The following is a 24139-nucleotide window of genomic DNA, read 5'->3' as shown; positions in this document are numbered from 1 at the left end:
CTTGCTTCTTTTAAAAGTTGCTCTTTATTTCTGGAAAGAGGAATATCTATAGGGGAAGCCCAGAGCAGGCCAAGCCAACTGTGATTTTCCTATCCTGTCATGTAGGCCAAAGCAGTGGCAGAAATGAATTGGGTAAGGAGAAAATATTAATGCAAGAGAAATCAGGGAGGAAGCCATGCTAAGTTGCAATCGATGCTTTTAAACTTTCATAGAGGATCTATAGACCTTTACCCCAAATACATTTTAGACGGACATTATAATTGACTTCATCCATCTTGAAAATTGTCATTACAAGTCAGACAGGCTGCCTGCACAATTTCTGCATTTGGAAAATAGCATTAGCAAATGCTGATTGTTAAATGAAATTTTCTAGCCACAGTTTATTCCTGGGAATAGACATAATTTTGTTCTTTTTAAAACATGTGCTGGAAAAATAAAATAAATTAGGAGTCCAGTACAAAGGAAGGATAAAAGTTTAGCAAGCACACACAAACACACACACACACACACACACACAACCTCATCCTGGGTTCACAAAGATCACAGGATCCAGGCATATTATTTAAATACAGTTAGTCCTATCATCATTGGTCCTTGACAATAAAATCTCCCTCCTTAATGGAAGTTTTGAGAACTTCATTCCATCTCTGTTTGTAAGCAAACCCATGTAATTTGCAATTAAATGAGCCCATTATGTGGACAAAAATACAAGTATTATCCCTTCAGCTGTGCCTATCTCTAAATTTTGCTATGTGATATATAAAGTATGCATTAGAGGAGAAATTGCATACAGTTTAAGTGCATTCTCATGCTTAAAAATTAGCACAAAGTGGAATGCAAGGGATTAATGGCTGCCAAGCATTCATAGCTCATCTCTGTCTTGAATGTCATCACCTGGCTATCTAGGATGTTTTTGGAGATAGGAAGTTAATAGACTTCCAAATTAACTAATTTTTTTCCCCTGACACAATGGGAAATACTACTACAGTTAGGAACAGGGGTGGGATTCTACTGGTTCAGCCTGGTTCTATAGAACCAGTAGCTCCAAAGAGCAGCTAACACCAAACCCGTTCGCTCCAAAGATATTCTTTTCTTTGGTTGGCCCCACCCGCCTGCCCAGGCTCTAGGCTGTCCTTTATGCCCTGCTAAAGCAACCTTAGCTGCTTTGTGCAGCACAGCTGAGTGCTGCATGCCAGCAGGAGAAGGTTATTGCTTGCAGGAGAAGTTGGTTTACAAGTACTGTGCACAGCGCCTGCAAAGCGCACGCTCATCGAACCGGTTATTATGTTGGTAGTATCCCATCCCTGGTTTGGAGTGTATTTTTTGTTTCTGCTTATAACATGTTTACTGATTCAGTAGCAAATCTCATGCCCCTTTCCCTTTCTTTCACCTGGAGGACTTCTGAAGCCTACGAGGCAGAACACATACTTTGGGTAAGCACAGCTGGATCAACACAGATCATGTCTAAGAAAATGTTGAGTTTGTTTGTTTTAGAGAAGTTGTATATTAATATTTCACATAAATATACGGAGGGGGGAGTGGAGAGAAACTCCTGCTTTAAAATTCCTTTCCTTCGAGGCCATTTTTTTTTTTTTTAAAGATAAAGGAATCCCTGCAGATTTTATTCAGTTCGCTGATTATAGAGGGCGATGCTCATTTCTGTTTCAAGGCCATTGAGACAGCGCTGTCTGAAGACATTTTCACGGTCATGTAGCCAGCCCAACATCATGGAGCTCTGTTACCTTTCCACCAGTGGTACCTATTTATCTACTCGCATTTGCATGCTTTCGAACTGCTAGGTTGGCAGGAGCTGGGGTGGGGATGGGAATTCACCCCATCACTTAGCGCTTGAGACTCGAACCTGGGCTGCCAATTTTCCAGCTGACAAGCCCAATGTCTTAACCACTGAGCCACCACGCCAGCTTAGAGGCTTATATTCCTATACTATTTAGAGCAGAAATTGCTAACAGTTTTGATCCACGTAATCTGGGTCCTTGGGTATAGCAAATTCCCTCATCACTTCAAACTTCATAATTTTATGGGGGGAAATCTCTACTAATTCTACTACCTATCCAAGATTCCATCTACATTGCTCAAGTTGCATAATTATGCAATTATTCCCTTTGATGGTTGCAAATAGGTTCCAGGTTAGAAATATAAGCACTATGATACAGGTTAATTTAAGCATGAAATGAGGATACTACAAATGAAATCTACATAGCTATTTATACATCTGTCTTCACAATTATTACATCATTTTAATTAACACAAATCAAGAAAAAATCAGATTGCCAGCAAAATTCATTTCAGCATTGCTTCACAAAATTGCATAGCTATTACAAAGCAAAATGTCAGGACAATAATTAACTTGATGCTTATTACCTATGGCTTTAAATGTCCTTTTGTTATGATGAACAAAACCTTAACACCCAAAGAAACACCCATGTGGTATAACTATATTGCTTTTGTTCAACCAGCAAAAAAATATAATAGTGAATCCATAGAGCTGGCAGAAATAGCAAACTTTGTCAGTGATTAGAAGTTGGGCATACTTAAGAGGCCACACTGAGACAAGGAGATTACAAGTGGTCAAAACAAAATGAAACAGTAAAATAAATTCTGGAGATGGACTTGTTTCTTCTCCTCCCCATCTTCTCTTATTTGCACTTTTTTTTTTTTTTTTTTTTACAATTCAGCCTACTCATGCACAAGAATAGATACATGCTGTTGGAATTAGTAATTACTAATTGGATATATTCTTGGAAATAGTAATAAAATTGAAATATTCAAATCAATGGCCTTCTAATCATCATGGTGACATGTTGTTCTTGTATCTGGCTGGAAAAGATGACGATAATCCATAACAAGAAGCCATGAAGAGTCTTGAAGAGAAGGGTTTTCATTATTCAGTGTCTACATCCCCAAAGCACGGGGATGATATGATTTGTTGGGTTTAAAATCCAACTTTTGAACTATAAATAAGAGAGTTGGAAGGGATCTTCCTGTACACAAAATTGCCTGCTACAACATCTTGCCTGTCAACGACTTCTTCAGCTTCAACCACAATAATACACGGGCAAACAATCAATATAAACTCAAGGTAAACCACTTCAAACTCAATTGCAGAAAATATGGCTTCAGCAACAGAATGGTCAACGCCTGGAATTCTCTACCTGACTCCATTGTTACAACCTCAACCCCTCACAGCTTCATTCTCAAACTGTCTACTGTGGGCTCACCCCATTCCCAAGAGGTCCTTAAAGGGGGGCATGTGCATAAGTGCACCAGTGTGCCTACTGTCCCTGTTTTACTGCCCCCATTTATCTGTATTTACTCCCTTTGTTCATGTTTATGTTCAAACTATGCATACTTGTTATCTTGCATATGTTTGACAATTATTATTATTATTATTATTATTATTATTATTATTATTATTATTATTATTATTATTATTATTATTATTATTATTATTGAACAAGCCATCAGAACGAATGTAATCAAAGCCAGAATAGAAAAATCTGCTGATGACCCCAAATGCAGACTCTGCAAATAAGTGGACGAAACCATTAATCACATACTGTTGCAAGAGCTCAGACTGACTACAAACAATGTCACAACACAGTCGCTCAGATGGTCCACTGGAACTTGTGTCACAACTACCATCTGCCTGTAGCAAAGAACAGGTGGGATCATAAACCTGAAAAAGTGGTTGAAAATGAGCATGCAAAACTACTGTGGGACTTCCGAATACAGACTGACAAAGTTTTGGAACACAACACCCTGGATATCACGATTGTGGAGAAGAAAAAAGTGTGGATCGTGGACATCGCCATACCTGGTGACAGCAGAATAGAAGAGAAACAACTTGAAAAAGTCACCAGATATCAGGACTTGAGAATAGAACTGCAGAGACTCTGCCATAAACCAGTGCAGGTAGTTCCAGTGGCACTCGGCACACTGGGTGCTGTGCCTAAAGACACAGGCAAGCACTTAAGAACAATTGGCACTGACAAAATCACCATTGGTCAGCTGCAGAAGGCCACCTTACTGGGATCTGCTCGCATAATCTGCCGATACATCACACAGTCCTAAACGCTTGGAAAGTATTCAACTTGTGATTTGTGATACAAAACCTAGCATAGTTATCTCATTTGCTGTGTACACTGTCATAATAACAACAACAACAACTCATAGCTCAAGGCGGGAGTCTTTATACCATATTCTGGACAAATGACTGTCCAATCTCTTCTTACACACAATTTATGAAGGCAAGACTTTCCATGCTCTGGATACAGAATGAAAATGTTCTGTCTGTTAGAAAACCCCCATTGAAAAAAAAGATACTTTCTGCAAATCTTGTAAAGATGTCTACTCCCAAGCAGAACTGTTTATAATATTTATAATAGTCAATCCTCAGTCAGCTGACCCAACTTACTCTAACTACTATTGGTATCACAAGATAGAGGCACTGCAGTAGTAGAAGTGGAGGTTTTGTGAGCATATATTTTTAAAAGATGTAAACACGCTCTTGTCCAATTTTTATTGAGTTCTTTCTGTAAATAAACATGTGCATATTATCTGGTTTGGTAAAATATGTTAATGTATAATGAAGCTGCCAGTGTAATGAGACACTGTTTTCTCTTCTTTATTAAGTTAGCCCTTATTTTATCCTTGGTAAAAAAAAACAAAAAACACACCTTAATTTCTAACAAATGCATAGTATCATGACATAATTAGGTAGACACCATAACCCCTAATTGGTTATTTAGCTTTGAATCAGTTACCTTCCATTCCTGTTGACTGAAGTCAATTTTGCTATGTTTCAACTATTTCAGGTTGTTTTATAATGTCTTCAGAACAAGCCCTAGAAAACTCATTATGAATTTATACCTGAGACTTCCAAAGGTATTTGATGATGTAGAGTCTTATCCCATGTATTCCCCTCTTACGCTGTTTATTTTTTCTTCAATGAGATCAGTAATGCTAATTCTCCATCTTCTCATAACAACCCCATTAATGCATGTTATTACTACAGTTCTGCTACTATGTGTCTGAATGGACTTAGTGTAATCTGTTTCAGGCTTTAATTGCTAAGTGGTTGCCTTATGAATTGCAAATCTATCCATTAGGAAGAGATTCAACCATTTATGCAATGGTTTTCCTTTTAACTTCGATGGGACAACAAAGACATGCATTTTTTGTGAATTGTCCCATTTAAAGAACAAAATCTTGGCACCTTGCTATTTGTGGGGGTTCCATTCCAGCATAAGCGTACAGGATCACAAAACCAGAAATAAATATTGTGTCTATACTACTTGGAAGTTTGAGTTCTAGATTTCTGCCCCACAAGGATCTTCTCCTTTTAATTTTCATTAATTCACCTATTTGCATTTATTTCTACTTCTCACTTAATAATGGTGGAGCCGCAGTGGTGCAATGGTCAGAATGCAGTACTGCAGTACTGCTGACTGCCAGCCTCCTGCAATTGGGCAGTTCGATCCTCACCAGGCTCAAGGTTAACTCAGCCTTCCGAGGTCGGTAAAATGAGGACCCAGATTGTTGGGGGCAAGATGCTGACTCTGTAAACTGCTTAGGGAGGGCTGTAGAACACTGTGAAGTGGTATATAAGTCTGAACACTATTGCTATTGTTATCTCTCTGGGTCAGCCTCATTATAAAACTTAATATGGCCAGATTCTATGTATGTAGCCTTACAATAAAATAGAATGAACTCACCTGTTTGTGTCTCCAATCTGGTCTACTTGGGAAGGATGACATCCGTCTTGCAAGTATGAAAGTGCACATCTCTTGCTGTTTCTTTAACAGCCTAACACTCTTCATAGAATAGAATAGAATAGAATAGAATAGAATAGAATAGAATAGAATAGAATAGAATAGAATAGAATAGAATAGAATAGAATAGAATAGAATTCTTTATTGGCCAAGTGTGATTGGACACACAAGGAATTTGTCTTGGTGCAGATGTTCTCAGTGTACATAAAAGAAAAGATACATTCACCAAGAGTCGAGAATCATAAGGTACAACACTTAATAATAGTCACAGGGTACAATAAGCAATCAAATCATAGCATCATTTTGAGGGTAGGAGTTGAAACAGTGAGGGGTCTGTAAATATTTTCACAGCCCTCTCTTTGAGTTGTGCAGTATACAGGTCCTCAATGGAAGGCAGGTTGGTAGTAATTGTTTGTTTGTTTGTTTTTTTGCAGTCCTAATTACTCTCTGAAATCTGTGTCTGTCTTGTTGGGTTGCAGAGCCAAACCAGACAGTTATAGAGGTGCAGATGACAGACTCAATAATTCATCTGTAGAACTGGATCAGCAGAGTTTCTTTCCCTGCCCATAATGCAGCTGTGAGCTACATCCTCCTCTCTTATCTGATCATTCTCTAGGCAGCATCTCTTCTCATCCATCCCCAAAGATATCCCCACATACCATTGCAACTTCTGCCTTGGGAAAACCTTCAGAACTCCAAGTTGTTGAGTCTTCACAACACTAGAATCGGTCATGCCATCTGTTCCTTTACACATTTAACTTCCACTGTTCATTGTGGTCCAGTTAATTCCTCTGTTACAATCCCTACTGTGCGGTTTTGAGCTCATGGAGGAGTGTAATACATTCAGTGGCTTCTCTTCAGATTTTTTTCCCCCTATTAATACATGGAGGTCAAGATGATCCTAAGATCGTATCTCCGGATGCTTACAGTTGGATGCTTACAGTTAAGAATGAAATTAATCTCAATTTCTAACTTCAGAAGAAGGGTGGAGGAATCTGTGCAAAATTTGTGATCTAGGATAAGTCATAAAAAGGTGGGATGGTTAGGTACTATCCATGGGACAAGCTAACATTTTGGATATTTCCATTTTTCTTCCATTTGTTTTGGTCTCTGATACTTTGCAAAGGCAATTACATAAACCAAGATTAGAGAAATAATGCAAACGATATTCAACTTTTGATACATTTCTCCCAATAACAACATCATGACCCTGCTGGATTCAGTCCTGTGACCTAACATTTAATGAGTATCCAAGGTTAACTGAGTGGCTGTTGGAACGCAGGAGTCCTGCCATCTGTTCATGATAAACATTTTTAAAATGACTCTTCTTTCTCCTAAATTCTTTGGTAAGCTTTTCCTATTTTGTATAATGCATTCCACATAATTGCATTATGAGCAACACTTAGTATGCCAAAGGCCTTTTCCTGGACCATAGATATCTTGATGTTGAGGCTTTATCAGAAATTACTTACAATTTTGCAATGCTTTCTTCTTTGGAAACTATAAATTGGGTTTACAACACAGTTTCTCTATTTTGTATTCCAAAACAGTGCCAATTGCCTTGTCTATGATGCTCAGGGCATACAATTGACTAAAACAACTTCTTGACCCTGGTTACACCTGAGAGTATCATGCTAACAAATATCAAATTCTAGAATATATTATTACTAATGTGAAACGGTGATGTAGCAGAAGAGACTAAGCAGCATGAAGCAATTTCCTTGACATTTTATAATAAGCAGGAACTGTGTTCCTTCAACATAGACAAAGGTTGTGTCTCTATCTGTAGATTGCCCTGCCTTTTGTCTCCAGCCTAAACTACTAACCTCAAGACTTCTTTCTTATTTAATGTAAAATCTGCACTTACCACTTTGTTTTGCAAAGAAATTCTCTTGACTGGACTTTGAGGATGCTGGAATAGAGGTGTAGCATAGTATGGAAAGTTACATTCATATTAAAAGATGCACAAATTCAAAGACAGACTATAAAATCCAAATTTTAATGTGAATTAATTCAAGTTAAATATGAAAACAAACTATGCATCTGATTCAACAGTAGTTTTTCAGATGGACTGATTCATGATTGAAGCTCAAAGTTTATAGGATCAAGTAATGATCTTTCATTTGTGAATAGTTCTAAAAAGGAAGATCAAGAAAAATCTCTTGAAAGAAGTGTCATTTCTGTTTAGGACTTCAAGAAAAACATTCATATCATCCAGTAAAATTTAAAACATATTTCAATTGTATCTTTTTATCCAGAGTTCATCTTCATTCTGCATTGGTCTGCTGCTCCTAGAGAATTGTGCCAACATTGAGCCGGTGAAAATCAAACTGCTGGATAATTCTGCTGACTGCCAACAGTTCAATTCTCACTGGCTCAAGCTTGACTCAGCCTTCCATCCTTATCAGGTTGGAGTATATAAGTCTAAGTGCTATTGCTAAGGGCTACTATATCACACCTATCACTGGGCACCATGTTTTAAGAAGGATGTTGACACATTGGTGTGTATCCAGAGAATAATCAAGATGATAAGAGGGCAGAGAAGAAAATGAAAAAAAAAGGTTGGATATATTGAATATATCTGGAGAAGATTGCACAAAGGCAACTAGCTGTCTTTAGGTATCTGAAGGTCTCCCATGTAAATGATGGAGAAGAATTATTCAAAGCTGTTCCAAGAGACAGACAAAGAACAAAGGATTTCGAGTGCATATCTATTTTGGATGAACATCAGGAAATATTTTAAAAGACAAGAGCTGATTATCTCAAGAGGTGAAAGACTCACTGATAATGTTACACAGTTGGGTAATTTAATGTCTTCAAGAAACAACCAAGGTTAGAGACCCCACAGCTCTTCTTTTGTTATAAGTGTTTAAACACAAGCTGGCTAGCCATTTGTCTGGAATGTTGTAGTATTTCAATCCTGTGTTGGAGAGAGGATTGGACCATACAATTTCTAAGATACCTTCCAACTCATACATTACATGATTCTAAGAAATACCCCATAATATATTTGTATGTGTGAGTCATCCGCATGTCTCCCTCATTATTCTTGATTACTAGGGAGAGCAATAGTTCATCCAGGTATTGAGAGGATACAACGTAGTTTATTTTATTTATTTATTTTATTTATTTGATTTGCCAATTGTTTACAAGATAATAAGTATAAGTGTATACATAGTTGTGAATACATGAAATGGGTACATATAAGAAAAATAAAAGAAGAATAAGAGAAACAATAGGACAGGGACGGTAGGCACGTTGGTGCGCTTATGCACGCCCCCTACAGACCTCTTAGGAAAGGGGTGAGGTCAATAGTAGACAGTCTAAGGTTAAAGTTTTTGGGCTTTGGGAAGAAACTACAGAGTCGGGTAGAGTATTCCAGACATTGACCACTCTATTGCTGAAGTCGTATTTCCTGCAATCAAGTTTGGTGTGGTTAACTTTGAGTTTGTATCTATTGTGTGCTCTTGTGTTGTTATGGTTGAAGCTGAAGTATTCATTGACAGGTAGGACATTGCAATGTATGATTTTATATACCATACTTAGATCTGACCGAAGACGGCGTAATTCAAGGTTTTCTAGTTCTAGAATTTCAAGTCTGGTGGCATAAGGTATTCTACAACGATATTGATATTCATGCACTAATATTCATGCACTAATATACAGATAATCCTCCAAGTGGCCTCAACAACTCTCTGAAAGAATGCTAATGACCCAATGTCTGCAAGGAATATAAATCCTTCCACTCCTCACCATGCAATCAGAATGGAAGACACTTCTTCGATGAGAAGTGAAACGTCTTCAAGGGAAGTCCAGTTGCCTCTTGGAAAAAAAAGCACCATTGGGATTTATATCTTGTTACTTCAGGCAGGAGCCCTTCTTCTTGTGAAAATCAGTAAATAAATTAGTCTGAAGTTATGAAGCATACTGCCAGTCCAACAAGTGAGAAAATCTAGGTTCAAATCAAGACACAGTCCAAAAACTAACTAATATTCAGATGTTCAACATCTCTGAGCCATGACATCTTCCTCCATGAATAAATCCAAGGATGTGCTAGTCCTTTCTTAACAAACGGGGAGTAATGCAACATCATCTATCTCTGCTTCATATTGTTTCATTCATTAATCCAGTAACAAAAACATTTTCACCCTAAAACATATTTTCCACTATTTATCCCCTTTTATTTTCATGTCCACCTATTTTGTTTTACATATTTTCTTTTTCTTTTTTACTTTCTCAAAGCTGATGTATAGGAAACAAAAAACAAAAATAAAATAGAACTAATATCAATGTAGTCATTCTTAATTAATACCTTCCAATTAACAACAGTAATTCCCTGTTTACTATTTTATATACCTGTGTTTCTTTTTCTCCCCATTCAGGATCCACAAGGTATTTCCCCCCAATCTACAATGAATCTTACATTTATTCCAAAGATATTCATATAACCATTTCATATTTCCTCTTTGTTTCCCTTTAGCCAAGTTTTACCTATGGAATTATGTTTAATTTTCATTCATCACCTTTTTATATGAAGCAAAATTTTATTAAAAGAAAAATGGAATAGATAATGATTTGATACAAAACTAGATAAGAAAGCTGGAAATGTAACTATGACTATGTATGCATGTTGTAACCTGGAATCACATTGCTCACTTGAAAAGATGTATAAAAAATAAAATAAAAAATAAGGGGGAAAAAACCATCATCTATCTCCAGTCTACAACACAGTCCTTTCAACAGTTCCAAGAAGGCTCCACACCCATTTGCACCACTCAGGTGACCCTGAGGACACAGATAAACCTCCAGGTGGCCTCAACTACCCTTCTAAAAGGATGCAAATGACCAGCTGTTGGCAAGGAGTATAAATCCTTCCGTTCCCCAACATCCAGTCAGAGCTGAAGAAGCTTCTTGGATGAGAAGCGAGACATCTTCAAAGAAAACCAAGAAAGTCCTGATAAAGCACCTTTGGGACAACATGACCTTGGATGACTGAGAATCTCCACAGACAGCCCCGTATACCATACTGATCTTCTTGGAGATCAGAATCCTGCTTCAGAAACAGAATGGAAGACAATCATTCTGATCTACATTCACTTTTTTTTTTTTAAAGGGAACCACAAAGTATATCTTGTTGTTTTCCTGGCACTGGCATTTTAATAGCACATCCTGAAGATGCACATTCAGGTATGTCTAATGAACACATGGGCCCTTAAGCACCACCTTGAGTTTCCAAATGGAAAGCTATTAAAATGCTGTTCGGTGAATACTGGGGGGCCCTGAGCAGCAATTGCTCTTTTACTGCTCAGATAAGAGTTGAATTTAAAGCAGTTGTACAGCATAATCTGTTTTTGTTAGGCTTCTTCTTCTTCTTCTTTTTTTTTTTAAATATACCTGGGCAACAGTAATTAGAAAAAGACTGGTCGGAAACTTTTTTGGAAGATCATAAACAGAGGATTGGTTGGAAGAAGTGTTAGGATGGGCAATACAACCACGCATGAAACAGCATTTTAGCAGGGTATGGTTCTTCTCTGGGCCGTGAAAATATTTACAGACCCCTCACATCCCAGACATAAACTGTTTCAGCTCCTTCCTTCAAATGACGCTATAGAGCCCTGAACATCAGAACAACTAGACACAAGAACAGTTTTTTTCCCCAAACGCCATCACTCTGCTAAACAAATAATTCCCTCAACACCTACCATGATGCCTGGTGGAACAGAAATGCTAACTGTTGTGTTTGGCCTTCTAAAGGATATTCAGCTCAGAATTCCAAAAATATAATAGGGGATCCAGAGAAAAGTATATCATCATCTTTTTGAGGTCACCCAGAACAAGTAGACCCAAAGATGCTCCTTAAAAAAGTAGGCATGTTTAAGGATAAGATAAGACAAGATGTCCTACAGTAAGGTAAAGGTAAAGGTTCCCCTCACACATACGTACTAGTCGTTTCCGGCTCTAGCGGGTGGTGCTCATCTCTGTTACAAAGCCGAAGAGCCAGCGGTGTCTAAAGACATCTCTGTGGTTATGTGGCTGGCATGACTAAATGCCAAAGGTGCACAGAACGCTGTTCCCTTCCCACCAAAGGGGTCCCTATTTTTCTACTTGCATTTTTATGTGCTTTCGAACTGCAAGGTTGGCAGAAGCTGGGACAAGTAACAGGAGCTCACTCCATTATGCAGCACTAGGGATTCGAACTGCCAACCTTTCTGATCAACAAGCTCAGCGTCTTAGCCACTGAGCCACCACATCCCTTCATGCCCTACAGTAGACTGTTCCAAACTGGGCAATAGCTTAGCAGAATTTAAACAAGTTAATATATGGGATAGGAGCATGTAATGACACCTTATGGATATGGAGATAAAATGATTGAATGCCCTGTACAATTATTTACTCTAGATAGAACCATAGTGTTATAGCAAAAGGATTCTAGTTTACTGCACCCTCATCCAGGGGCATCTGCAAGGAAGAGAAGAGAATGGGATAGAGGGTGGATGAAACAAACATTATTGTATTCTTGAGATGAAAGCTTGGCCCCTTTCTTTCTAGATATTCATGTAGGAAAGGGATGGAGGTTGCAACACGATAATTCAATGCAATTCATTCATTCATTTATTGTAATTCATTGATTCACTCATCCAACCATCCAACCATCCAATCAACCATCCAATCAACCATCCAATCAACCACCCATCCATCCATTATGAAAGTATAGGATGGATACAGATGCCTTGCTCTCTCTTCCTTACAATTTATTACCTAGCACAGAAGGAAAGAAAGAGTATGGGGGAATTTGATGTGACTATATAAGAGGAATTGATCCCCCCACCCACTGTGGAGTATGTCAAAAAGAACTCTTCACTCAAATCTTACATTGGATTTAATATAAAAACATATCACGTCCTTGGTAGATAAGACAAATTAACAAACAAGGAAATAACAAGACCTGAAAAACTGGGCAATTTTCAAAGCAGCATATAGATGAAGACTGTTTAAAAGAAACTCTGAAGTTTAATAATGAATAATGAATAATGAATACCTTTATTGTCATTGCATTCCACAAATACCATGAAATTTGAAAGCTACTCCAGCACAGTGCCCCAAACACCACATCGCAATCACATTACAGAGTATTTAAAAATTAAAATAATTAAAATAATAATATTTAAAAACCTAATCTAAAACCTATCTAAAACATTTAGTAAGTTAAATAGTTTTAAAATGCCACTATATACATAGGACTAAATCACAAATGCACTGTTTGATTCAAGACAATTACTGCCTTGGAAAAGAAAGCAACAAGTCAGGACTAAAGTATTAAGCTTTACTTAGGATTTAGTGTTCTTCTTTTTTTCAGGTGACACAAAATCCTCTGATATAGATAGTCCTCGACCGCAATGGAGCCCATCATTTCTGCCGCTAAGTGAGACATTTGTTAAGCGAGTTTTGTCCCGTTTTACAATCTTCCTTGTCCCCGTTAAGTGAATCACTGCAGTTGATCAGTTAGTAACCCAGCTGTTAAATGAATCTGGTTTCCCTATTGATTTTGATTCCCAGAAGGTCACAAAAGGGGATCACGTGACCCCAGGACACAGCAAGCATCTTAAATATGAAACAGATGCCAAGTGTGTGAATTTTGATCACATGACCCTGGAGACGCGGAAATGGTTGTAAGGCTGAAAAATGGCCATAAGTCATATTTTTCAGTGCCTTTGTAACTTTGAGCAGTCATTAAGTGAACTGTTGTAGGTTGAGGGCTACTTGTACAAGATCCTACTCAGAAAGGGTAAGTGGACATTTGCTACATATTTCCAAAGGGGGAAAAAAAACGGGAACAAAAATTATCTAAATTTGTTTGAGTCTGTAGCGTAAATCGAGAACCTTGTTAAGCATGTTAAGTCATGTTGTTGTCTATTCGAAATGCAAGTTTGTTAAAGAAGCAGAACACTGGCATTTTGAAAGCAAAGATTGCATCTTGAAAGTTTTTTTTTTTTAAAAAAAAAAAAAACAAGCAGCCCATTTTATCCTGTTTTCCCTCTTTTGATCTCTTTTCTTTGCTTATCAGTGGGATATGGCACAACAGAAAATGTGTCCATCAACTCCCCACCCCTCCCCCCAAGCAATGTAGTGACATCATTATAATAGCTAAGAACATAATCTGTTGCCTGAGAAACATTTATTATGGAGAAGAGAGGAGAAGAGAGGAGAGGAGAGGGGAGGGGAGGGAAGGGAAGGGAAGGGAAGGGAAGGGAGAGAAGAGAGGAGAGGGAGAGGGAGAGGAGAGGAGAGAGGAGGAGGGGAGGGGAGGGAAGAAGAGGGAAGAGGAGATGAGATGAGATGAGATGAAAGAAGAGAAGAGAAGAGAAGAGGAGAGGAGAGGAGAGGAGAGGAGAGGAGAGGGGAGGAGGGAGGGGAGGGAGAGAGGAGAGGAGAGGAGAGGAGAGGAGAGGAGAGGGGAGGGAGGGAGGGGAAGGGAGAGAGAGAGGAGAGGAGAGGAGAAATAAGGGAAGGGAAGGGAAGGGAAGGGAAGGGAAGGGAAGGGAAGGAAGAGAAGAGAAGAGAAGAGAAGAGAAGAGAAGAGAAGAGAAGAGAAGAGAGAGAGGAGAGGAGAGGAGAGGAGAGGAGAGGAGAGGAGAGGGAAGAGGAGAGGAGAGAGGAGAGGAGAGGAGAGGAGAAGGAGAGAGGGAGGAGAAAGGGAAGGGAAGGGAAGGGAAGGAAAGGAAGGGAAGGGAAGAGAAGAGAAGAGAAGAGAAGAGAAGAGAAGAGAAAGAGAAGAGAAGAGAAGAGAAGAGAAGAATCAATAATTGCCCAGGACAGGAAACTGTGCTACGGAAAAGAGATCTTCAAGTAGATAGATACTGCTGCAAATCCTAATGATGAAGAATCTGTGGAGAATAGAAAGAAGGAAGCAGTACAAAATAAAATAAAATAAAATAAACACCATGCATCAAGAAGCAGCATGGAATTAAATTGAGTAGGATTCCTATTTTATTTATTCATTGTTTGTTTGTTTATTAGATTTTTGTTCTGCCTTTATTCTTCTTAAGTAACACAAGGCAGCAGACATAAATAATACCTCTTACTCCTCCTATTGTCCTCACAACAATTCTGTGAAGTGGCTTGGACGAGAGAGAGAGAGAGAGAGAGAGAGAGAGAGAGAGAGAGAGAGAGAGAGAGAGAGAGAGAGAGAGAGAGAGTGTGTGTGTGTGTGTGTGATATTTTGATGAGCTGTTTTGAAAACACTTTATAGGATCATCCCACCTGTTTCCATGACCATTTTAGTTCTTGTGGAGGTTGTACTAAACGAAGCCAATCTCCTGGTATTGAAAAACAGGACTGGTCCCAGCCAGCTGTAATCCTACCTCAGGCAAGACTAGAACTCACCATCTCCTAGTTTCTAGGCCAGCATCTTAATTGCTACACCAAACTGGTTCTTCCAGTACAACAAAAAAGCTAATCAGTTTCCTTCAATCTTCAATACTTTCAGCTTAGGGGTGGTGGGAAAAAAGAGGGAGGAGGAGGAGGAGGAGGAGGAGGAGGAGGAGGAGGAGGAGGAAAGATGAAGTACTGTGCATTTTTTGATCCATTGTTCTTGCAAAGAGGAGCACATTTAGATGGGAGAGTAGACATTCAACATAAAGAGAGGGATGACTCAATAGTATGAAATTGAAGTCTATTCAGCTGTGTGTGTGTGTGTGTGTGTGTGTGTATATTTTGATGAGCTGTTTTGAAAAACACTTTATAGGATTATTTGCCTGATTTTTATTAATTTTAGTTCTTGTGGAAGTTGTACTAAACGAAGCCAAAGGTAGGAAAAACAGGACTGGTCTTTAGAGTGTAATTGTGTCTTCAAGATAGCATGACTGAGCTGGTTCTTCAAAACAGTGTGGGAAGCAAATGGGACAAGTGAAGCAGAAAGTGAGAATATTAGAAGTTTTCCCTTCTTCTTCTGGCCTCCCCATACGTATAGAACACAAGTTTTATGGACCCAGAGCTGTCTTTGCTGCACAGATTAAACCAATCAGTTGTAAAAAAAACTATGCCTAGTGGCCAAGGAAATTGTAGGTAAAACAACCCAACTGACAGAACCCAAAAATCTATTTATCACAGCATCCTGTTTCCAGAGTTTCCAGATTCTAGGAAACTCATGTACAGGTAAGAACTTTTCCAGCTGTTATTCTGATTTTTCTTTAATTTATAGGCATATACCAATTTTGAAAGTTAGGTTTGCTGAAAGCATAAAAAAGACAGTTTGGTGTGGTGATTAAGATGCTGGCCTGGAAACCAGCAGACTGTGAGTTTTAGTCCCACGTTAGGCATGAATGCCAGCTGGGTGGCATTGAGTCAATCACCAGGAGACTGTGAGTTCTAGTCCCACTTTAAGCATGAAAGCTAACCTGGTGACTTTGCGCCAGTCCCTCTCTCTCAGCCCAAACCATTATTGTTAGGTTGTTGTTGTGAGTAAAATAGAAGGAAAGAAGGAGCTTTTACACATTTTTGCCGCCTTATTTATGAAAATAATAAAGGCCGATTAAAAAAGAAAAGATCTAAATGAATTAATAAATAAGATGATTCCATGCCCTCCGTGTTGTGAACCATACTCTGATAATTTCCATGGTGGATTTTTGTGTTTTATTAAACATGGAGAAGCTTTTGAAACCATCCTTCACTGAGGTGGTTAGAAATCTGATTGATAGGCCCACATGAAGAATAAACAGCAATGGGACAGATGGTTTGAGCTAGCATGAAGAACTTCACTTAAAATCTACAGCAGGGGTGTGAAACTCAAGGCCTGTGGCCACATCTGGCCTACAGGGTGCTTAAATCTGGCCTGCAGGGGGGCCTGGAAATAGCAAAGGACCGGCCCATGGGGCCTCTAGCAGCCAAAACAGCAGCCATTTTGGCCAGCAGAGTGCTGCAGGAGACAAATCAAATAAATAAATAAAAATAAATAATTCTGTCCCATCTCACCCCCTTCCCCCAAGCCAGCCTGTAGAGAACTACAATGCTGATGTAGCCCTCAAAGAAATCCAGTTTGATACCCCTGATCTACAGGATAAATCACCAAGAACTCGAAGGAGTTCCAGTCGTTTTCTTGGAAAGAGATAATTGCTCGTATGAGCTATAATTTGCCCATCATTACTGCTAGATACTATGTTTTCCCCTAACTCCTATTTGTCCCTCACATATAAACAAACAAGCAAAAAAAAAAAAAAAAGACTAAGTTGATTGCAACAGAAGTTTGAGAGCGTTTATTGTATCAGCCTATTGAACAGCACTGTGGCTAATTTAAAGAAAAGAAGCAAATAGCTTAAGCAAAGCCTAACCCGCCAGAAGCCCGCTATTAATTCATATGCGGATCAGGAAAACACCAAGTTTTCCTTTTAAATTTAGAAATAAAATTCAAATGTAATCGATGTTGTTCTTACCACCAACCTGGAAGCATATGCAACCCTCATCCTCCCGGCTATCCTTTTCTCTTATCTTCTCATTGTAGTTGATAACAAACACAGTGTATAATTGGACTGTGATTTTGTATATAAACTTGTTAAGATGTAGCTTCGGGTAAGTCAGTCAGAGTGCTTTTAACTCTTTGCACTGTTTCAATCCTTCTGCTTTATCATGAATAAAGAAAGTTTTAGGTTAGGATTAGAAGAGAAGGAAGGAAAGAAGGAAGGAAGGAAGGAAGGAAGGAAGGAAGGAAGGAAGGAAGGAAGGAAGGAAGGAAGGAAGGAAGGAAGGAAGGAAGGAAGGAAGGAAGGAAGGAAGGATCATTCAAATGTATGATCAGAATGTTAAAATAGCCAGGATTTAGTGATGGTTTGGAAACAAACAATTGTTCAAGGTGAATTGAAGGACAGGCACACATAGGTAAATTCCATTTGAGAAAAGTTGGGCAAACTATGTAGCGCTACTTAAATTCATAGCTGATAAACCAAAAGGGCAAACAGCAGGAAGCAGTGAGCAGATCTCACCTGGAGAGATCTGGGTTCATCAGGGGCAGATCTCACCTGGAAATAAGAAGGAATGTCTTGACAGTGAGAATGATTAATTAATTAATGGAACAGCCTGCCTCCTAGAGTTGTGGTTAGAAACTGGAGGTTTCTAAAAAGAAACGGGACAACCATTTGTCTGGGGTTTTATAAGGACTTCTGCCTTGGAAGTGGGATTAGAACAGAGGTGTCAAACTCGTATCATCATGGCATCATCATATGATGTATTGCAACTTTTCCCCCCTTTGCTAAACCAGGCATGAGCATGGCCAGCATGTGATGCATTTGGCCCACAGCAGAGGTGGTATTCAACAGGTTCGAACCAGTTCTGGATAACCGGTAGCAGAAATGTTGAGTAGTTCAGAGAACCACCAAATACCACTTCTGACTAGCCCCGCCCCTATCTATTCTCTGCCTCCCATTGAGTCCCAGCTGATCGGCTGGGTCTCCTTTTGTTGCCCTTCACAGGAGAATGGAGCTGGAAAGCAGGTTAGTGAGGTGGGGAGGGAATGGGGATTTTGCAGTAACTTTCCCCCAGGAGTGGGGTGGGAATGGAGATTTTACAGTATCCTTCCCCTGCCATGCCCACCAAGCCACGCCCACCAACCACACCATGACCACCAAGCCACACCCACAGAACCGGTCGTAAAAAAAATATGAATCCCACCACTGGCTCACAGGCCATGAGTTTGACATCCCTGGATTAGAAGACCTTCACAATCCCTTCCAGCCCTATGATTTTGTGATCCTGGGTGCTTTTTCCCAAACTGGAAGTGAATCTAAAATTAATCATACACTTCTCCACTCAGTGTGGCTCCTTTGGAAGCAGGAGGTGGCCTTGAAATGTTGAGAAAACCACGAGCCAACAGATCAATGCATAGATGGGATTGAAAGACTGCTCTCAGCCCATATTGCTTTAATTTTTAAAGCCTGGAACATCTCAGTCTGTGAATTCAGGAACTGTTTATGTGAGAATGTAGCTTAATCTCTAAATCTTCTCTGTTGCATTCCCCACTGAGAGAAATTAAACAACCTTCTGCTCAAGTAGTCTACAAAGCTTTGCCATGACATGGAGAATGGGACTAAGAGCCTGGGAAAGGCTGTGCTTAAAGATTTTGAAAGGCCTGAGGACTACCATTTGGATGACACCATCATCACACATATGAGTGGAATCAGAGTTACTGAAGACTACTAAAAAGAAAAAAAAATGTATGCTTCCTTTAAGGCTTGGATACGCTTTGAGGTGCTTTCCCACCTCAAAGTGGAGAAATGGAAGAGTAATTTGAGTTTTCTGAAAGCCCATTGAAAGCAGAATTGGGAAGTTCAGGTTGTCCACCACTGTCCCAAAATGCAGGAATCTCTTCTTAAAGTGATAAAATGCTAGTTCTCTTAACTTAAAAGGAGAGAAGTTTTGCTGTAAAGGTAAAGATTCCCCTCGCACGTACATGCTAGTCATTTCCGGCTCTAGGGGCTGTGCTCATCTCTGTTACAAAACCGAAGAGCCAGAGTTGTCCGAAGACGTCTATGTGGTCATGTGGCTGGCATGACCAAACACCCAAGATGCATGGAACCCTGTTACCTTCCCACCAAAGGGGTCCCTATTTTTGTACTTGCATTTTTACATGCTTTCAAATTGCTAGGTTGGCAGCAGCTGGGACAAGTAATGGGAGCTCACTCCATTACGCGGCACTAGGGATTCGAACCACCAATCTGTCAACCTTTCTGATCAACAAGCTCAGTGTCTTAGCCACTGAACCACCACATCCCTAAGTTTTGCTGGAGGCCTCTTAAATGAATGTGTTCTTTAGTTGGAAAGAGGCATGGCTTGGGCTCGTTTTCAAATAATTTTGTGAGAAGTGGAAATTGGCTGAGTTTTGTAACCGGTTGTTCTTCTCACATCGGAGGCATCATTTTAAAGGGGCAAGCTGAACTGAGAACACCAAAAGAAATACAGGTGTCTTATATTCTCTTGCTTGTCAACAATATTCTCATGCCAGCAATTAGAAACTTGGCACGGGTTTCTCCCTGATTAATTTTTAACTCACACCTAAAGGGATTAGAACAAAGTGCTTCCAAATTCCTATTTTTAAATCCCATTATCTGTTAATGCTAAATCTCCAGTATTTCTCACTGAAATGAAGCAACCTCACCACTGAGTGAAAAACCTCGATTCAGACATTTCCTCTGGTGCTTCCAAATATTATAAATCAGCCTAATTGAATTGAATCTAAACCGACAGTTGCTACCAGTAAATACAGACTGTTTTCCTAAGTCTTGGATGAGGAAGTGAAAAATGAAAGAGCAACACACACACAAACACACATACACACACGTTTTAGAGTTGGTTTCCTTCTGTGCAACTATTTTATTGTAGAAGCGACAAATCTGGTGTTGCGTAAAGCACTAACAACAATCTATGGAGCCATTTTTAAAAAAAAACAAAAACATTAGACTGAAATGCTGACCTTATTTGGCAACGGGGATGCGACAAAATCTTTGGGTTTCCAGTAGTTCTTTTGTTCCATTAGTTCTATGATGTGAATAAAAATCACAAACATGCCCAGCGAATGACTGCCTTATCCTTCTCTTTGTCAGGGGATTCTTTGGCATGATAGATATTTTTCTGCTAAACAGGAAAACTGCATACAATCCAAAACTTTGCAAAATGATCTGGGGGGGATTAGGGCAGCAAATACCTCTGGCAATGGAAGAAATACTTGGTATTAATAAAATATAGTGTTTTTCTTCCCAGCAGGATACATAACTACAATAAATAAGAAAGGGGTGGGAAGGCACCAACAGCTAGTTTCTGAGAAATTTGATATATTCAAACGCATCTCCATTTCTGAGCTCAGTTGTTTTCTTGCAGATGTTTCATTACCCAAACTCAGTAACATGATCAGTGTCAGGAGTCAGAGTGATATTTGCAGGTTCTCCAAACTACTCCAAACTTCCGCTACCGCTGAATACCACCTCTGGTTGCAGCAGTTTTCAACAAGTTTTTATAAAATTGCAAAGCTGGCATTGCCCTAGTGCTTACAGCTGCTACCAACCCTTTACATCTTTTCTCATCCATATATAAATAAAGCAGAATCAGAACTGTGGTGGGATTCAAAATTTTTTACTACCAGTTCTGTGGGCATGGCTGGGTGGGTGTGGCAGGGGAACGATACTGCAAAATTCCCATTCCCTCCCCACCCCACTAACCTGCTTTCCAGTTCTGTTCTCCTGTTCAGGGCAACAAAAGGAGATCAGCTGGGACTCAATGGAAGGCAGAGAATAGATGGGGGTGGGGCCAGTCAGAGGTGGTATTCCAAACTACTTAAAATTTCTGCTACTGGTTCTCCGAACTACTCAAAATTTCCACTACCGGTTCTCCAGAACTGGTCAGAACCTGCTGAATAACACTTCTGAATCAGAAATATTTTCTCAACCCCACAGCAAAATGATATTACACCTGTTTCTCTTAACTTCCCACCTATATCAGGAATTGCATTGACTGGTTTACTTGTTTATCTTCCTTTATTTTCCTCTCCAAAGCCTCTGCAGCTTGTTCTGTGTACCAGCTGTTTCTAAATAGTGTGGTTATTGGCCGTGAGCTCTGTATGTGTGTGTCTCTCATTGTTTTTACCCTGCCCTTTCTATTATGACACTAATAAAGACGGGATAGAGAGAGGGGAAATCTGCTTGTGTAAAACAGGGAGGCAACCACATGCAGCTGTTCTTAGGACCACCAGTATTAACCATAATTACTTCTTTCTGAGCTTTGGTTATGAATGTGTCTTGGTAACAGCAAAGCAATAGGCATCTCTTAAGCAACCCTTTGTGTTCTGTTTCAATACTTTAAAGTTTAGGCTGGTGGCCCAGAACATAATGAACATATGTTTCTAGGTGACAGCAGAACAACACAACATTACATTATCCAGTTTCTGAATGGCAGAAAGAACCACAGAGGGGAAAACGAGAGGGCATCAGTCTGTTTTCAATGCTTGATGTTTGTTTCCATCCTGAATCCAAGCACATTTAGCCAGGAGTAAGTGTTGCTTTGTTTAACCGTGCTCCCTTCCAAGAAACGTGTATAGACCAAAAGCAATGAAGCTAATCTTGTGTGTATTTACTAAGAAATAAGTCCCAGTTGGCTTAGTAAGATTTAATCTCCAAAAAAAGGTATGTAGCAGTGCCAACTATAGAGAGAAGAGAATGAATGGGCTTAATGAAATATATAGTCTAACCTTTAAGTCCCAACATTTTTAAACAAAAGGTGCCCAACGCTCTAGAAACAGTAACTAAGTGGGTTGGAATTGGCCTTAAGTATATAAATGTGCATTTTCAAGCAGATTTCTTATAGTTCACTGACTTTCAACGTACATGAGATGGACCTCTGAAAGGAACACATGGAGAAGTAATGCTTGATGCATTCAGGAACACACTGATGATTCTTCTACGCACCATGCAAATAAAGTCTAAAAAGTATTATGAGCTATTTTGGGGGTTGTGGAGGGCAAGAATGGGTAGATCTAAAGCCCGTGACTGGTAGAATTCATGGCAAAAATCCATCCTCTGTCCCCTTTCTTTGAAATAAAACCCCCTCTTTCCTTCACTTGTTTATACTTTCAACAGTGCAAAATGTTAAACTGCCTGCTTTACTACTCAAGTCATAGCGGTCATAGCCTTCTAAAGAAAATGCTAATGATGACTTCAGAATAGAGGAAATAACTTTCCTGTTGGAAGGCTTCCTATGTCCTTATCCCCAGAAAGTCTAAGTTCGTCTAATTGCGCCACTTGCTGCTCTTCTCGTACCAAGTGGACTATCAAATGATGGAAGAGGCCAATCACTCTTGCCAGTTGGCTGAATAGACCCTTCTAAATGACTTTTGAAATGAAGGCATGAGTGGGTAGCTGCCCACTCCTTTTCAGCTGGCACCATAGGGTTTATAGTGCTTGTTATAAATGCGAGTGCCTGCTATTCTCAGGAATGAATGCACGAAGCCATGGAAAGTCTTTTAAATGCACATAAAAAGGGTGTTTTAAAAATGCCATGTGGCTTTCCACAATCTCAGTCTTTGGAGACCTTATTTTACTCTCTCCTAAATATGTTTTCCCCTCCCTCAATTTTTAAGATGCTTCATGTTGCAAACATGCATCCCGAAGGGAGGAGAAGTTTCTGAAAAGAGACAATGGGGTTAAACCAGAACATCTTCTGCAAGAGGAAAGGTGGGGGAAACGAGCAATTGATAGCTAGTTTTAACTTCAGCGGAAGTCGATGCTGCAAAAGTCCATCAGGTGCTCCAAAAGCACAGAGAAAATGGCTTAAAAGATTGCTTTTTAGTACCACATCAGAACCAAATCTCCCAATTTTGCTTCACAATGATGAACATGGACCATATTCTATGATTTAAAAAGGATATATGTAGGTAGGCATGCTTTTGTACAAAGCAGGATGTTCATATCAACAGAAGAGAATTTGCAGCTCAGAGTTGAATTGTGGGGTCTTTGGTGCTCTCTGAGCTTGGTGGTTTTCTTGCAGATGGTTCATTACCAAATGAGGTAGTGCACTGATGGTGTTACCTCGCTTGGTAATGAAACATCTGCAAGAAAGCAACCAAGCTCAAAGAACGCTCTGTAGGACGTTAGTTTGAAAGGTGGGATTCTTTCAACATTTCAGGCATCAGGTATTTCATCTTAACCTTTTTCTTTGCCTTTGAACTAGCAGTTACCAAGAAAGAGCAGTCCAAGGATATTTCAACCCTGATGTCTAATTTGGGCTTCTGAGCAACATCAGATAGACTACTAGCTGAACTAGATGGGTGTTTAATCAGATCCAATAGGGCTGTTCTTAAAAAATGTTGCTTTACCAGTGCCATCTATCTTATAATAACTGCTGTTTCTCCACCACTATATTCCCTGGAGCTAAATCTATCAAGTTCAATTTCACTCAACATCTTATTTTCCCTACTTTTCATTCACTTAATCCTGTCGCCCCATCAGCATGAAAGGTGATGAATATTCAACCCACTTTCTAACTTTTCTGAATGCATTCCAAAGATTTTTGCAAATCGTTTGTGCCATCTATATATATTTTGCCTATTACAATGTGATTTTATTTGCTTTGCCCCTTCCCCAGTGGTGGGATTCAATTTTTTTTTTTACTACCGGTTCTGTGGGTGTGGCTTGGTGGGCGTGGCAGGGGAAGGATACTGTAAAATCTCCAGTCACAGAGGTGGTATTTGCTGGTTCTCCGAACTACTCAATATTTCCGCTACCAGTTCTCTAGAACTGGTCAGAACCTTCTGAATACCACCTCTGTCCTTCCCACATACCCATTTCTATTTATCCTAGACAGTAGATTTGATT

The 24139-nt window shown here is 39.4% G+C and overlaps 1 long non-coding RNA gene across 2 annotated transcripts in view; it reads right to left on the bottom strand.

Moving 5' to 3' along the window:
- LOC148129762 (uncharacterized) overlaps window positions 1-24139 on the bottom strand; it is a 102454-nt gene that overhangs the window by 58282 nt on the left and 20033 nt on the right. For both annotated transcript variants that reach the window (XR_015750688.1, XR_015750689.1), the window contains exon 2: window positions 5736-5834. This is a non-coding gene — a long non-coding RNA (uncharacterized LOC148129762). The remainder of the gene's footprint in view (window positions 1-5735; window positions 5835-24139) is intronic.

Source organism: Notechis scutatus, chromosome 10 (assembly GCF_049901735.1).
Source record: "Notechis scutatus isolate UNSWTSFEM ecotype Mainland chromosome 10, rNotScu1.2, whole genome shotgun sequence".
Lineage (NCBI taxonomy): Eukaryota > Metazoa > Chordata > Lepidosauria > Squamata > Elapidae > Notechis > Notechis scutatus.
Note: the sequence above shows the minus strand (reverse complement) of the source record. Positions and strands in the feature narration are given on the sequence as shown.